The sequence below is a fragment of the Vipera berus genome (genome assembly GCF_964194415.1).
Source record: "Vipera berus genome assembly, chromosome: Z".
NCBI lineage: Eukaryota > Metazoa > Chordata > Lepidosauria > Squamata > Viperidae > Vipera > Vipera berus.
The window spans coordinates 9,570,153-9,585,238 of NC_138205.1; positions in this window are offsets into that span (position 1 = coordinate 9,570,153).

The window sequence follows — 15,086 nt, forward strand, 5'->3', positions numbered from 1 at the left end:
GAGACTTCAGCTGGTGCAGAATGCAGCTGTGCAGGTTGTGATGGGAGCATCCCAATACTCCCATATTACACCCCTCCTGCATGAGCTGCATTGGTTACCAGTTGCTCTCCGGGTGAGATTTAAGGTGCTGGTTCTTACCTTTAAATCCCTACATGGCTTAGGCCCGGGATACTTTCAGGACCGTCGGCTCCCAGGAAGGACTTCCCATCGCCCTGTGCGCTCACACAGAGAGGGCCTCCTCAGGCTGCCGTCGGCCAGACAATGTCGGCTGGCGACCCCCAGTGGGAGGGCCTTCTTTGTGGGGGTACCTGCCCTGTGGAATCAGCTTCCCCTGGAGCTCCGGATGACCCCAGACCTCCGGTCCTTTCGTCGTGACCTTAAGACATTTCTTTTCCAACAGGCCAACCTGGACTGATGATACCATTTGATGATATGAACCTGGACTGATGAAACCATGATACCAGGTTTTTAATCTGGTTTTAAGGTTTTATTAATCGGGGCTATAGATATAGTTTAATTTTAATTTTAATATTTGTATTCTCGTATTTTTATTGTTGTTAGCCGCCCTGAGTCCTTTGGGAGATAGGGTAGCATATAAGTCCCATTAAATGAATAAATAAAACAAATAAAAAAAAATGTTCCTTCTGCTATCTCTGCTTTTCAAGATCCTGCAGCAGTCAGCAGAACATTTGTGATACCACACAGTTTGAAAAGTATCAGAAGGTAACATATTTATCATATCTCAATAGACATAGCTGCACTGTTATGAACCTTTGGAAAGGTTGATCCTGTTCTGGTGGACTTATGTTTCCTCAACTAACAGAATTTTCCTTCTGCTATCTCCAGTTCTGAAGATCCTGCAGCAGTCAGCAGAACATTTGTGGTACCACACATGTACACCAGCTATAAATATTCTAGGGGCAGATTGATGAGGCCATGTGTACTACCCTTGTTTTACTTCACTCATAATCGTATTATAATTCTTGGCACCCTGAAATATACATTGACACTTAAATGTTTGTAAACCCTTTTTAGTTTTCAATATTTCTGTATAAATCAATACGTAAAGTGTCATCCACACAGAACAAATCTAAAAATAGATAAAGAGAACCCAGTTGAATAAATGAGTGAAAAAAAATTCTTGTTCATTTATTTATTGTGGTCTGCTGATACACAGAAGGACCAAGGATCAGATGTGACTGAATGGCTGACTATGACGATGACAATGCACCCAGATGAATGCAACAAAGAATTGGATGTCCAGAATTATTACCTTCACCATCCAGCTAAATTCCAAATAATCAATGCTCCCTTTATGCACTAATCTCAGTAGGAAAGATTTAGATATCATCCAAGGCTCAGGAATAATAGTGACATCAAAATTGAAGAATTCACCATTGGTGGGAGAGTAGTCTTCATGAATAAGGGTACTTTCTCAGGGAGGCTGAGAAGAAAATCTACAACATCATCAACTTCAAACACCTCGGCCCAGGTTCCAGAACAACATATCTCCTTTTATGACTAAAGGAAAACAAGAACATTTAGTCCCATTGTTCCTTGCCTAACACATTGCATGCTACAGGAAAGTGGCTCTCAGACTTTAAGAATTGTGGAAAGGGATTTTAATTTGAATTTTCCTGTCCCTTAAAAATGAATAAGGGGAATATTGGGAGACCTTGAAGTGTTAAGGAAGGGATTCATGGTATCCCTTAGAATTTTTTTTTTTATTATCAGCATCTTGAAACACTCAGAAAGCTGACAAATGTTTGGCTTCATATGTGCCAGGGATCTTTTTAGTGTTATGAGTGATATAACAAAGGCATTTTCTTTCTTTTTGGAAGGGATGTTGTGAAGCCATTGGCTTCAGGATTTACATCCATTCATTCAGCATTTACATCCATTCATTTTTACATTAATGTACAAATGAATATTTTTAACATCTTCTTGATTAGCTATCCCTTAGTATTCTGATTAAGGACTGAGAATAATTATTTAACTTTTCAAAGAAAAGATGCAGAGAAATTCTATAGCTTGTTAAATGAATTTTTCAGTGCAATTGTTCTCTACATCATATTGATGTAATGATGGAGGGAATCGTAAGCTGGGGGAAAGAAAATCTATATGCTAAAAGTAACCAATTTGGCTTTTATTCAAAGGATCTGGTGTTAAAATTAGTATATTTTTTTCATTAGTTGCTTCTTCTTGTTCAGATCAGGTCTTAGAATAATGATGTAGCATTTTGGGGAAAAGATGCAACCCAGTAATCCAGCTGCTGAAGCCAAAATGGAGAAGATCTCTACAGCCACCATATATTTTCCCTTGGTGCTCAGATAAGTTGGAACAAATGACACCCAAACACTGCAAAAGACCAACATGCTGAAGGTGATAAACTTGGCTTCATTAAAGCTGTCAGGTAGATTCCTTACTAGGAAAGCCACCATGAAGCTGGCAGCAGTCAAGAACCACAAAAAGGAAAGGAGTGTATAAAACATGGTGGTTGAACCTTCATTACATTGCAGAACAATTTCTTCAGCCATGGAGTGCATGTCAGAATCTGTGAAGGGAGGGGAAATTGCCAGCCACACTATACAAATGTTGAATTGAGCCAGGAAGCAAGATAGGACAATAGCAGTGGCCATCTTTTTTCCAACCCATTTCCTAACTTTGGAGCCGGGTTTGGTGGCTATGAAAGCAAGGACCACTATAATTGTTTTCCCCAATATGCAAGAAAGAGCTACAGAGAAGATAATGCCAAAGGAAGTTTGTCGCAAGAGACATTTGACTTGGTCAGGTTGTCCAAGGAAGAGCAAAGTGCAAAGGAAAGAGAGGAGGAGAGCAATAAGAAGACTATAGGTGAGGTTCCTGTTATTGGCTTTAACAATAGGTGTATCCTGATATTTAATGAAGATCCACAGCACCACAGCTGAGATGACAGAAAATGAGACTGCAATCACTGCCAAAGAAATCCCCAAAGGTTCTTGAAAAGTTAAATAAACTATTCTTTTTGGAAGGCAACTATCCTTATGTTTGTTCGGATATTGGTCCTCTGGACATGGGAAACAGTCATCTAAGTCTGAAAAAGAGACCATTCATAGAAACATTATTTCATTTTCAGTGTGCCCTGATTTTACAGCACTCTGTAGATTTACCATGCTCCTCATTTGACTATGCAGTCCCTTTATATGGTGCTGCCCTTGAAGACCATTTCAAATCCGTAACTGGTCTGCAATGCAGTGGCCCATGCACTTAACTCACCTAGTTCTACTACTCCTGCATGAGCTATACTGGTTTCTAGTGGTTTACCATACACATTTGAAGTTGTTGTTTATCAACATTAAATCACTGGATGTCATTGGGCAAACATATAGATGAGACCTCAACTCTTCAATGTTATCTATCTTTCCCAATAAGTCCAATATGTAGGTATGTTCTAGATTTTTTTTTTTTTGTTAAATGTTGTCATCTGGGAGTTCAGAGTTTTATCTGGTCTGCAGTATCTATCCTTTTCTTATACACTTCCACCTTAATTATGAGGTATCCCTAAATTTTATTGTTGTAGCAGGCTGGGAAAATCTTGTTCTTCCTCAAAAGTGCTGGAGCAACATGGAGATTGACTCAGGAGATTGATTTGTCTGGCAGCTCGTAACAAGGGTGACTTTTTAAGTTATTATTTCTGTTTCTAAAGATTGTGGGAAGCCTCCTAGGCTTATTATATGACATAGGCAACCTTATAAATTCTACAATCATTCAATCAATCCATCAATAACTTTTTTGAATTTTTTTCTTTTTTTTTCAATACCAAGCCAGAGTGGATTGTATATGTTAAATGTTAAATTTACTTGAAATTTGGACCACCTTTTTATCTTTTTTTAGGTCACTATTCTTTCATTTTTGTTGTTGTTAGTGCAAAACGTCTCTTTACATTTTTTTCTGCTTTTTTCTGTTTTGTATTTTACCTTTCATGATGAAACAAAATAAAATATAAGAAAATCAATAAATCAATAACTTGGGTAGAACAGAGGGTGAAAACAAGTAAAAACCATGAAAAAAATTACCATGCAAAATCACCTTGGGGGAAAAAAAACTATTGATACTCTTTCAATATGATGTGAAGCTCAAACTTTTCAATCACCATAACATTTATTTAAAATTCAGCACCCATTTATATTTATTATATCATGGATAGATTTAATATATTCCTTTGCTTACCCAATTGGTCAGCAATCTTTCCTTCTGGACATGGTTTGCAGTCATAGCAGCAGGATAATTTTCCTTCCACTTTTATCTTGCTATGGCCAAGAGGACACTCCTTGTTGCAGATGGAAAGAGGTAATGTCTATTCAGAAATAAAATCAGAATATCCACACAGATAATTTATTTTTTTGGGAAATTGTTCTTTTCATCAATTATATACGTACAAACTCTTCATATCTAATTCAAAAATTAATGCTAAGTTTTCCAGTTTTCTTCCTGATGTGAACTCCCCATTGTATCTTCAACTGCTTCTTATTTCATACATATTATATTCATCAATGGATTTTTCCCTGCATTCTAAAATCAGTTTGGGGCAAGGTAGCCAAAGCTGATGTGGGAAAATATTTAATTCTGGATCCCTCAGAGGATGCTCTGCTTGAGGTCCCATTTTTGGGTTTGTGTCAAATGAAATCAAATATCCTTATTACAGACTTTCGCCAGTAGAATAAAAAGAGTTCTATAAAAAGGATAAATACTTTAACACAGCAAAATTATAGGGCCACCTAACATGCAAATGTGATATTACAATCCTGTACAAAATATGCATAATATGTAAAATTCTGCCTTACAAATGTAGAAACAGATAAGAAAGAATTTTTCTATCATATTTCATCGCTCACCATTTAGTTTATAATTTATTATTAAGGAAAAAAATATGCATTCTCCTCCCTTTTAATGACTTTTATAGGTAATGTGCAGTCTCATTTGGAATGCTTCTGCTTTATGTTTGAATAGTTAAATGATAGATAGATAGACAGATAGATAGATAGATAGATAATAGATAGATAAATGACAATACAATCCCCAGCAAAAAAAATATTTGCTTTTGAATCATATATTTGAATATATTTTCATATATACTATATATTTAATATGATTTTGTATATTTATAGATATATGTATGATTTCATTTAAATGTTCTAAACTACCCAAAGATTCTGGTGCATGGGTGGCAAACAAATGTAATAAATAAAATAAAATGAAGATAAATAAATAAATATTTGAAATATATTTCAAAAACAGAGTTTCTACAGACTATTTTAATGACTTGAAGAAAGCCATTGAAATTCTTGATTGCATCCAGTGATATTATTCTACCTGGATTAGCATCAATAGCTTAGATAGCAAGATGGATAGATAAAGTCTCCAGCAAAATTTCCCTATTTTATCTTATTTTGATGGGGGGCATTTTATTAAAATTTTTAAATGTAATACAGAAACTAACAAACGAATGCAGAATATAAAGAAGAAAGAAAAAAACAAATGAGGGAAAAAATAAAAGTGGAAAAATTTGATAAAAATAGGAAGAAGCTCCCAATTTATTTTTTCAGCAATACAAGTATTATTAAAAAAATATCTCTCACCCTAGGATTATCCATTTTTTCCCCAATAATTGAAACTACAGAGTATAATTGCATTTTTCTTCTTTCATGAAAAACATGTCCATTCAGCTATAACTGTAGATATTTTGTTTTCTGTAATGAATGTATTTAATTTAACCATTTCTTGAAGTTTCAACTTTTTCACCAACCAGAGGAGGTCATTAAATGATTTATTCTGAAGTCTCGAAATCATGAATTTTGTACAGTATATTCCCTAAATCATTCCATTTATCATAAAGTAAGTATATCTCTAAAATATTTTAGAAATACATTGTGTATACTAATGTAGCTTAGCATTGGAACAAAAGAAATATTTTGGATATATAATCTTAAGCCATCTCTCTGATCACAGTAAAGGAGAATACTCATAGCTCTGGGTTGAAATGAGGGGTCCTAGTGCACTTTGATCTTGAAACCACAATGATGACGTTATCTAGTTTGGGTAATGAAATGTCTGCAAGAGAACAACCAAGCTCAAGAAGGACTGAGGTCCCACACAGAGATGCACACACACCTCTTTGACTTTAGTAGCATGTGTTCATGTCACATTCAAAAGAAAAAAATACCCATTCATCTTTTGGAAAATCCAAAGGGCCTGAAGACCTCATTCTGAGAACTGGCCTGGAGCTTCAAAGCGGATGTATCATTCTGGAGATGGACTAAGATAAGATCCCACCTGCTCCCCATGTGAATCGTGCTCCCTTCCTTCTCATCTTGTCACTTTGTCACTGCAACTGTCATAAATATGAGTCAGTTGCCAGGCATTTGAACTTTGATCACATGGCCATGGGGATGGTGCAACAGTTGTAAATGTGAAAAATGATCATACCTCATTTTTTTCAGTGTTGTAACTGTGACCTGTTACTAAATGAACTGTTGTAAGTCAAGGACTACCTGTGATCAAGAGCATATGGATTGCTAAAGTTTTGCTTATTGTTAGCGTTGCTGTAGTTGTGCTTATTTAATCATTTACTTCAATGGACCAGTGGCTAATAATTTCAGAAACAAGGAAAAATGAGACTCACCTGGTTAAATATGAGAGGCCAAATGGCTTCTTTTTTAGAAATGTTGAGGACCTTCTCTGGGGGACCCATGGAATCTATCTTTCCAAGTTGGACTTTCAGAAAGGACTTGTTTGGAAATGTGACCCAATTGAAAATATCAAATCCAGTTTCTAGTTCCCCATTGGGGCCAAAGGAAACCTGTTCTCCAGCACTGTTGTTAAAGGAGACTTGTTGCAAAAAATGGTGCAGCTAAATGAAGAAGAGGAAAAAAAAGAGAGATAGAAAGTTATTGGGAAACTTTGAAGGGAATTGGAAAATCTTGATTTCTTTCTTTCCATTTGGTCTAGGCTTATAGAAAGGTAAGCTATTCAAATCTGCTTCAGTCTACAGCAATTTCAAACTGGTAAAGAAATATATTTCAAAAATGGGGATTTCAGTGTTCTGCCATATCGTTTAGGCAAGATAGAGAGCAGCCTGGTGGCCTAGTGGTGGAGACTGAGCGTTCAATCCTTGGCAGTGACAGATGTTTCTCAATCAGGGTGTAAAGAGAAAATACCTGCTGTAAACTCCATGTGGTGTCAGGAATGGCATCTTGGCCAGTAAATGGTCAGCTCCATTCAGTTGTCCTGATTCTACCCCAAATTCAGAGATTACAGGATCATAAAAAGGTGTAAACAACAGAATTCTCTGACATAGACAAATCTAAGACAAAATGGCTTTTACTTCCATACAGAGGTAAATCCAGGTTTTAGTTTTGAAAACAAACAAACAAACAAACAAACAAACTTGAAATGTTCTTCGTTTGGTTCATAGTCAACTTTGTTATTTCTATTTTATTTTTCTATTTCTATTTTTTGTCATTTCAATATCATTATATCTTTTATTCATTAAACACGAACCTCAGTCAGCTGAACATTCAAACTGATTGGCGCTGATGCTTGACATGGGTTGCTTCCAACATCCTAGGTATCAACCAGTTATCTCCTTAAAATGTAAGATGTTCCGAGTATCACAGTTTTTTGTAGCATTGCTGGAGTTATTGCAGGAAGCTGCAATTTCTTGATATATTATTATTATTATAAAACCTTTATTCATAAAACATGAAACTCAGTTAACTGAACACTCAAATTGACTGGCACTAATGGTTGATGCAGGTTACTGCCACCATCCTAGGCATCAACCAGGTCTCTTCTTAAAATGTAAGATGTTCTGAGTAGCACAGTGTTTTGTAGCTTTGTTGGAGTTATTGCAGGAAGCTGCAATTCCTTGAAGTATTTTGCAAAGTTTTTGGACATAGTTCCCAGTGCCCCTGTTAAGTCATGGGCTCTGGTAAGCAGGAATGATGACACAAGGCTGAGTACAGAGAAACTCATTCTTTTATTCTTGCTGGAACTGTACTTGAGCTTGGGCCACACCCAGCCACAATATATAGCCTAGCCCTAAGGTGGCAGCAAATAGGTTTGAACCCGTGCTTGCTGCCTGGGGCTGACCAACTGCAGGACAAGAGATGGCCTGTCTGGGTTGCTGGAGAGCCGTTAGCTCTCCAGCAATGCACGTGGTGTAATGCCAAAGCCCAATACATAACACCCCTCCCTCCTAAGATCATGCTATAGTACCCCTTAATAAGCTTAGCAGCAGTCAAGACTTATAAATCATTCCCAACAGCCATAATAAAATAATAAGAAAATAATAATTAATAATGCTTATAAATTCAAGGTGGCTCCAATGACATTAGACAACCTTTACAGACGTGCCATTATAGTAGGGACTACAATGAGATTAAACAATGTCTCATGAACATGCTTACAAGCAGTACAGGCAGTTTCAAAATGCCCTAATTTCTGTAGGTAGTGGTACAATTGGCTGGCCTCACCAGGTTGGCCCACCCCAGAGTCAGTCTGTTCTGCAGAGTAGGCACAGCGGTTGCTGAGATTTGGCTGGCTCGCCTGGTCAGGGGTTCCAAGCTTCCTGGTTCTTCCTCAGATTCAACTTCTGCTGAGAAGGGAAAACCCTGGTGGTTCTGGTGTGGGCTGGCTTGGGTACCAGTTTGAGGACCTCAGGACGTACTTATGCCACAGTCCTCACTAAGTAACCATTCTGGAAACCTTTTTCTGAGTTGGTCGATGTGTCTTCTGACCAGTCGCCCTCCCTCCAACCCCACTTCATAAGATAGGGGTCCAGATGCCTTGGTTACTTGACCAGGAACCCATAAACTCCCTGGCCCATAGTTTCTGGCCCAAACCCAATCACCCATTTGCAGCACCCTCGGGGGTTTTAGTCTAGAGGCTTCTGATGCCACTCTGTCTGGATGCAACCTGTCTAGTTTAGTAATCAAATGCCTTCCCCAATGTAGCTCAGTAGGACTTGTAACAGTGCAGGGCATAGAATGCTGGCAGAGCAAAAAATCTGCCAATCTGTGATGCCAGTCACCTCTGATAATACGTTTGAGTGCTTCCTTTGTTGTCCTCACCATGCGTTCGGCTTGTCCATTTGAAGAAGGATGAAACGGTGCAGATGTAGCATGTCAGATGAGGTTAGCTCTAAGAAAAGCCTGAAACTCAGCCCCAGTGAATTGAGCCCCATTATCAGAAACTAAAATGTCAACCCATGTGTTGCAAAGAGGTTTCTCAGCACCTGGATGGTCCTAATTTAATTTTAATTTAATAATTTGATTTCTATACCGCCCTTCTCCCGAAGGACTCAGGGCGGTGAACAGGGCAATACACAATAAAAATCAAGTACAAAAATTAAAAAGCCATTAAACATCATGCCCATAAAATCAATACATATTAAAGTTAAAACTAGTTTTAAAAACCCAACCCCATCCCGTCACACCAGGCCAGCTTGTTCGAAAAAGAATGTTTTGAGATCGTGCCGGAAGGAGCGAAGGTCGGGGGCCATCCGAAGCTCAACCGGTAAGCGGTTCCAAAGGTCTGGCGCACCCACAGAGAACGCTCTCCCCCTGGGGGTCACCAATCGGCATTCTTTGATCGGCGGCACCCTGAGGAGGCTCTCTCTGTGGGAGCGCACTGGACGGAGGGAAGTTGACGCCGGCCGCAGGTGTTGCCGTAGGTAATCCGGACCCATGCCATGAAGGGCTTTGTAAGTCATAACTAACACCTTGAACCTCACCCGGAGAGCAACCGGTAGCCAATGCAGCTCGCGGAGCAAAGGTGTAACATGGGAGTATCGGGAAACTCCCAAGACAACTCGCGCGGCTGCATTCTGCACCAGTTGGAGCCTCCGAGTGGTCTTCAAGGGTAGCCCCATGTAGAGAGCGTTGCAGTAATCAAGACGAGAGGTCACGAGCGCATGAGTGACCGTACGCAAGGCATCCCGGTCTAGATAGGGCCGCAACTGGCGCACCAGGCGAACCTGGGCGAAGGCCCCCCTAGTCACAGCTACAATATGGTCTTCTAAGGAGAGTTGTGAATCTAGGAGGACTCCCAAGTTGCGAGCCCTATCTACAGGAGATAATGACTCACCCCCCATAATGAGGGGTGGGATATCCTGAATATCCCGAGATGCCGGTACGCACAGCCACTCAGTCTTGTCAGGGTTGAGTTGAAGCCTGTTCCTCCCCATCCAGACCCGGACCGCCTCCAGGCACCGGGACATCACGTCGAGTGCATCACTGGGGTGGTTTGTAACCCAGACCACACGTTGCTTTTCAAAGATATAAGTGTAATATTGGAAAATCAATAAATATATTTAAAAATAGAAATGAAATATAAATGGATTGTGAAATCCTGCCCCCCTCAACAATAGGAGAGATCCACCTGTAGCAGAAACAACAATATAGATGTTAGCCTGATGTGTTGGGATATTCTGTATGAAACCTCTTTAGCAGTTTCGGTGCTCTGACATGACGTTTATGGACCCACTCATTTTCTGAGGAAGGACAGTGTTTCCATGCTACTAGGCATTGACTTGCTCCGTGATACTTTCTAGAATCTAGGATTTCTTTTATCTCGAAGTGTTGTTCTCCTTCAACCATAATTGGAGGTGGTGGTGGGAATTTTTGGCTGTAAGGGTAACTGTTGTTCCCTTTTCAGTAGTGAAAAATTGGGTGTATTTGTCTAAGATTTTAGGATAGTTCTAATTCTACTGTTACTGGGTTCATGATTCTTTTAATTGGAAAAGGTCCTATATATTATGATCCATGTTTTTTACAGGGCTGTAGGGATTTTAGGTTTTTTTTATATAAATATATCATTTCTCCTGCACTAAATGTTGTGGGTTTGACTCTCTTTTTGTCTGCTTGTGCTTTGTATGCTTGCCTAGCTTCATCTAAAGCTTTCCTAATGATTGGCCAGGTGTTTTGCAATTGTGCAATCCATTCTTTCAGCGATGGGATTTCCGGTTCATTTGGCATTAGTTCTGGCATAGGGTTTAAACTTTGACTGGTGGGTATTTGGAAAGGAGTGTAGTCTTTGCTGGAGTGGACTGCATTATTATAAGCAACTTCTGCGAAAGGAAGTAGGTCCGTCCAATTTGTTTGCTAGAAATTAATAAAGGATCTTAAGTATTGGTCAAGTACTGAGTTAGAGCGTTCCGATTGGCCATTCCTTTGAGGATGGTGACTAGATGACAGTCCCTGAGTGGTTCCTAACAGAGATAAAAATTCCTTCCAAAATTTTGACATAAATTGCACTCCCCTATCAGACATGATGTGTTGGGGTGCCCCATGCAGCCTGTAAATGTGCTGCATGAATAGTTTTGCTAAGGTTTCTGCAGTGGGAATCTTTTGGCAAGGGATAAAATGCACTTGTTTGGAAAACAAATCCATAGCTCCCCAGATGACACTGTTTCCATTGCTTTCTGGTAATTCCACTATAAAATCCATGGATATTTCCTTCCAGGGGGCTGAAAGGTTTGCAACTGGGGGGCAACTTCCCTTGCAACCTCTTAGCCATTGCACATGTTCTGCAGCTGGCCATGTAGCTTTCTATGTCCTTTTTCATGGATGGCCAACAAAATTGCCTTTTAATTAAATGTAAAGTTTTTACAAATCCAAAATGCCCTGCTCATTTTGGACACCTCCTTTGGAGAAATAAACCAGATCCAGGAGGTTTGTGTCTCTTCCCCAACCCTTTTCCTTGTTGCCCAGTAAGGGAGGAAAGAGTTCAGAGAAATGCATAGTATAGAAAGCAATTTGTTAGATTGTAATGGATAGCAGACAAGCGAATAAACAAAAGGTTACATTTAATGGAGGAAGTGAAAGAAATAAATCCCACATGCCTATCCTCTTTCCACCTTGGAAATATGGCAGAATCCAGGGAAAGGTGAAATTTTGATGATGATGATGATTATTATTACTATTACTACTACTACTACTACTACTACTATTATTATTATTATTATTATTATTATTATTATTATTATTATTATTATTATTATTATTATTATTATTATTATTATTATTCCCTTTGAATCTAAATGTATTTGGAGATTCTCATTCATCCAGGTCATGGTTGTCCCAAAGGTGCTTTTTCAAAGACAACTAGACTTCCTTGGTTTTTCTGTGAAGACGTTTGTCTCCTCACCCAAGAAGCTTTTCCAGTTCTGAACTGAAACAAAAAATCTTCATGGAAAAACAAAGAAATTCCAGCTGACTTTTGAAAATGCATATTTGGGACCTTTCAATCTTAGTAACTCCAAAACTAAGCTGACAAGGAATTATAATGCTACCCAGTAGCAAAACAATTATTACGTTTCTACATTTAAAATTGTCAAATATGGATTGAAAAAGATCCTGTAATACTATTTGAGACATAAAATAAAGTTTGTATATTTAAACTGTTCCTATGTTTAAGCATTAGATTTTTTATTTCACTTTTTTAGTTTCTTTTATTCAAAAATACCAAGTTATACCATATGGCTTTAAAAACTATATGTAAAGCATTATAGTTGTTAAAAACAAAAGAAAAGAAAACACAAAAACAAAACAATACAAAACCCCCCTATTCTGGTATTTTATGTTTTCCCCAAATTTTGTATTACTCAACATTACTTGCCAGGGTGATCGCAGGAATAGTTTCCATCTCCTCTCATCCATTATTCGACCCCCTTTGAGTTTGGAAGAGCGCATGTATTTCAGAGCATGTGCCACAGCATAGACTGCATTGTAGGTGCTATAACTATGTCCATTCATTGTTGTCTCAAAGACAGAATTAGGAAGAGTCTCCAGCTTCTCTTCTCCAGTGCAGATCCTTTTAGCATTCCCATCTGCAATATCACTGGAGAATGAGCATTCAAATGCATCTTTCCAGAAATCCTTAATAAACCCATCATCTTCTTCTATTTGTGGTTTTCTGTTCTGCATATATTGTTGGAATCCAGTCAACTCCTTTGAACTAATTGCTAAGGAAAGAGCACCATGGAGAAAATCTATAGGCAACTGTCTTTGCATCAGAATGGAGGTGAATTCCATCTGAGCTGTTATGATCCAAACTTTGGCCGTTCTCTCCTTTGGAATATTATCATCATTGAAAAGATAGATCATTAGTCTCAAAGGCACTATGCCTGTAATTTCAGCACATAAGATGACTGCAATGACTGTACTCTCCATAATTATTTTGTAAATTTTATCTGCATTTTCTATCATTTCAGCAGCTTCATTACCATACATCATTGGGGGAAGACATTCTATAAAGTCAAAACAGATTCCTCTCTCTGAAAACATGGAAAGTCTTTTTTCAATGAACCTGTCTCTATCTTCATCATACTGAGAAACAAACCCAACCCAGGTCCATCCAAAATTCAACAATAAGTGCAGTATTCCTTTAAATTGGTGGCTGTCATCTGGGAACATCCATTTGACAAACATTGCTGTTTCAGTATTCATCAGTGGAGCTGATCCATATGTGATCTATAAGGAGAAAGTCAGAAGAAGATTGGAATAAAAGATCTTTTACAAAAAACAACAACAACAAGGCATGAGTGTTTATTTAACCCAATCTCTGGATTTGAGAGGGATACAAAAATAGAGTGCTCAAAAATTAATTTTACATGACATATGCAATTTTACTCATCAATCAAAAAGAAATGGCCTTTTGAATTTACTCATGGTTTTGCTCAAATATTTCATTTGAATAACAAAAATTTGAACGTAATAAATAGATGGTGATCTCATATTGATCCATTTTTGTTTCTCACCTGGGGAAATTTGTAGTTGCACAGAGTGATTGCCATGTTGACACAGGTCTTAATACGGGGTCCTCCAATGACAGCTACTGTGTTGGTCTCATCATTACATTTGTAGTTGGGTATAAATTTATCTTTGGTAGATAGAAATTCCATTGCTAAATGATAAGTTGTACTTTCCTCAGGATAGTCAGTAGCGATATGGAAACCAAGGCTAACATTAGGTAAAAGCCCATTTTCATTGATCTCCTTTATAGCAAATGCCAGAGCCAAAGTGTGCTGGTAATTATGCGTGATGAACCTTCAGTGAGAGTTATAAACTGGGTCAATATATTTCTGTTTCATAATTAGGCAGCTGTTTTAATTTATAGATAGGTATTCATAAATATATAAATTACTGCTTATTGTTTGTTTTGGACACATGCAATTTGGTCATTAGCAAATATTAGTCCTAGTCTGTATCAACCAGGAAGCACTGACCTAGTTGTGGCTACTTAACATAGAGTTAAAGCCAACATTCTGTCAGTCTCTATTTGGACTACTAGGTCCAGTTCTAGAGATTTCATTAAAAAAAATATTGCTAAGATTAAGTGAGTCCAGAAATAGGCAATAAAATGGTGCAAGGTTTGAGGGATAAAACCTAACAGGAAAGATTGGAGAAACTAAATTTGTTTCAGCCTAGAGTACAGGAGAAAAGGGGGGGACATGATTGAAACTTTAAATATATTAAGAGTGTGAATGAGGTTCCAGAAGGAAGTATTTTCAATATTACGTAAAAAATGAGAAGATGGAGGCATAATCTCAAACTGACAGAAGAGAAGTTCAAAACTATTGTCAGTAAGTATTACTTCACAGAAAGTGTAGTAGAACCTTGGAAACAAATTTCAGAGGCAGTAGTGGAGTAACTCAGTTTAAATATGGTAGGAATAAATACATCAGAAAAAACAAACTGCTATTAGTTTTCTATTTTCTATCTCATTCAGTATTATCTATATGTTATCTGTATTTTCTAAGAGAAGGAAGCCAGCTCCTTTTTACACCCTAGACATTGAATAACCTATAATGCTCTATAGAGTTTCCTGTTTTATATCTGGATGAAATAAAAGACAAAAAAGCTCAAGATTAACCAGAGAGCTTCTGCAATATTTAGATTAGTCAAACATTTTACTTTCAACAAGGGACATTGTTGAAGGAAGGAGGTTTGCTGAGGAGAATGAAATTCATATACTTATGGTTAAAACTAATAATATTCATTTCAATTTCAACATCCATATTAGGGCTGATTAAGTGTTTGTGCAGT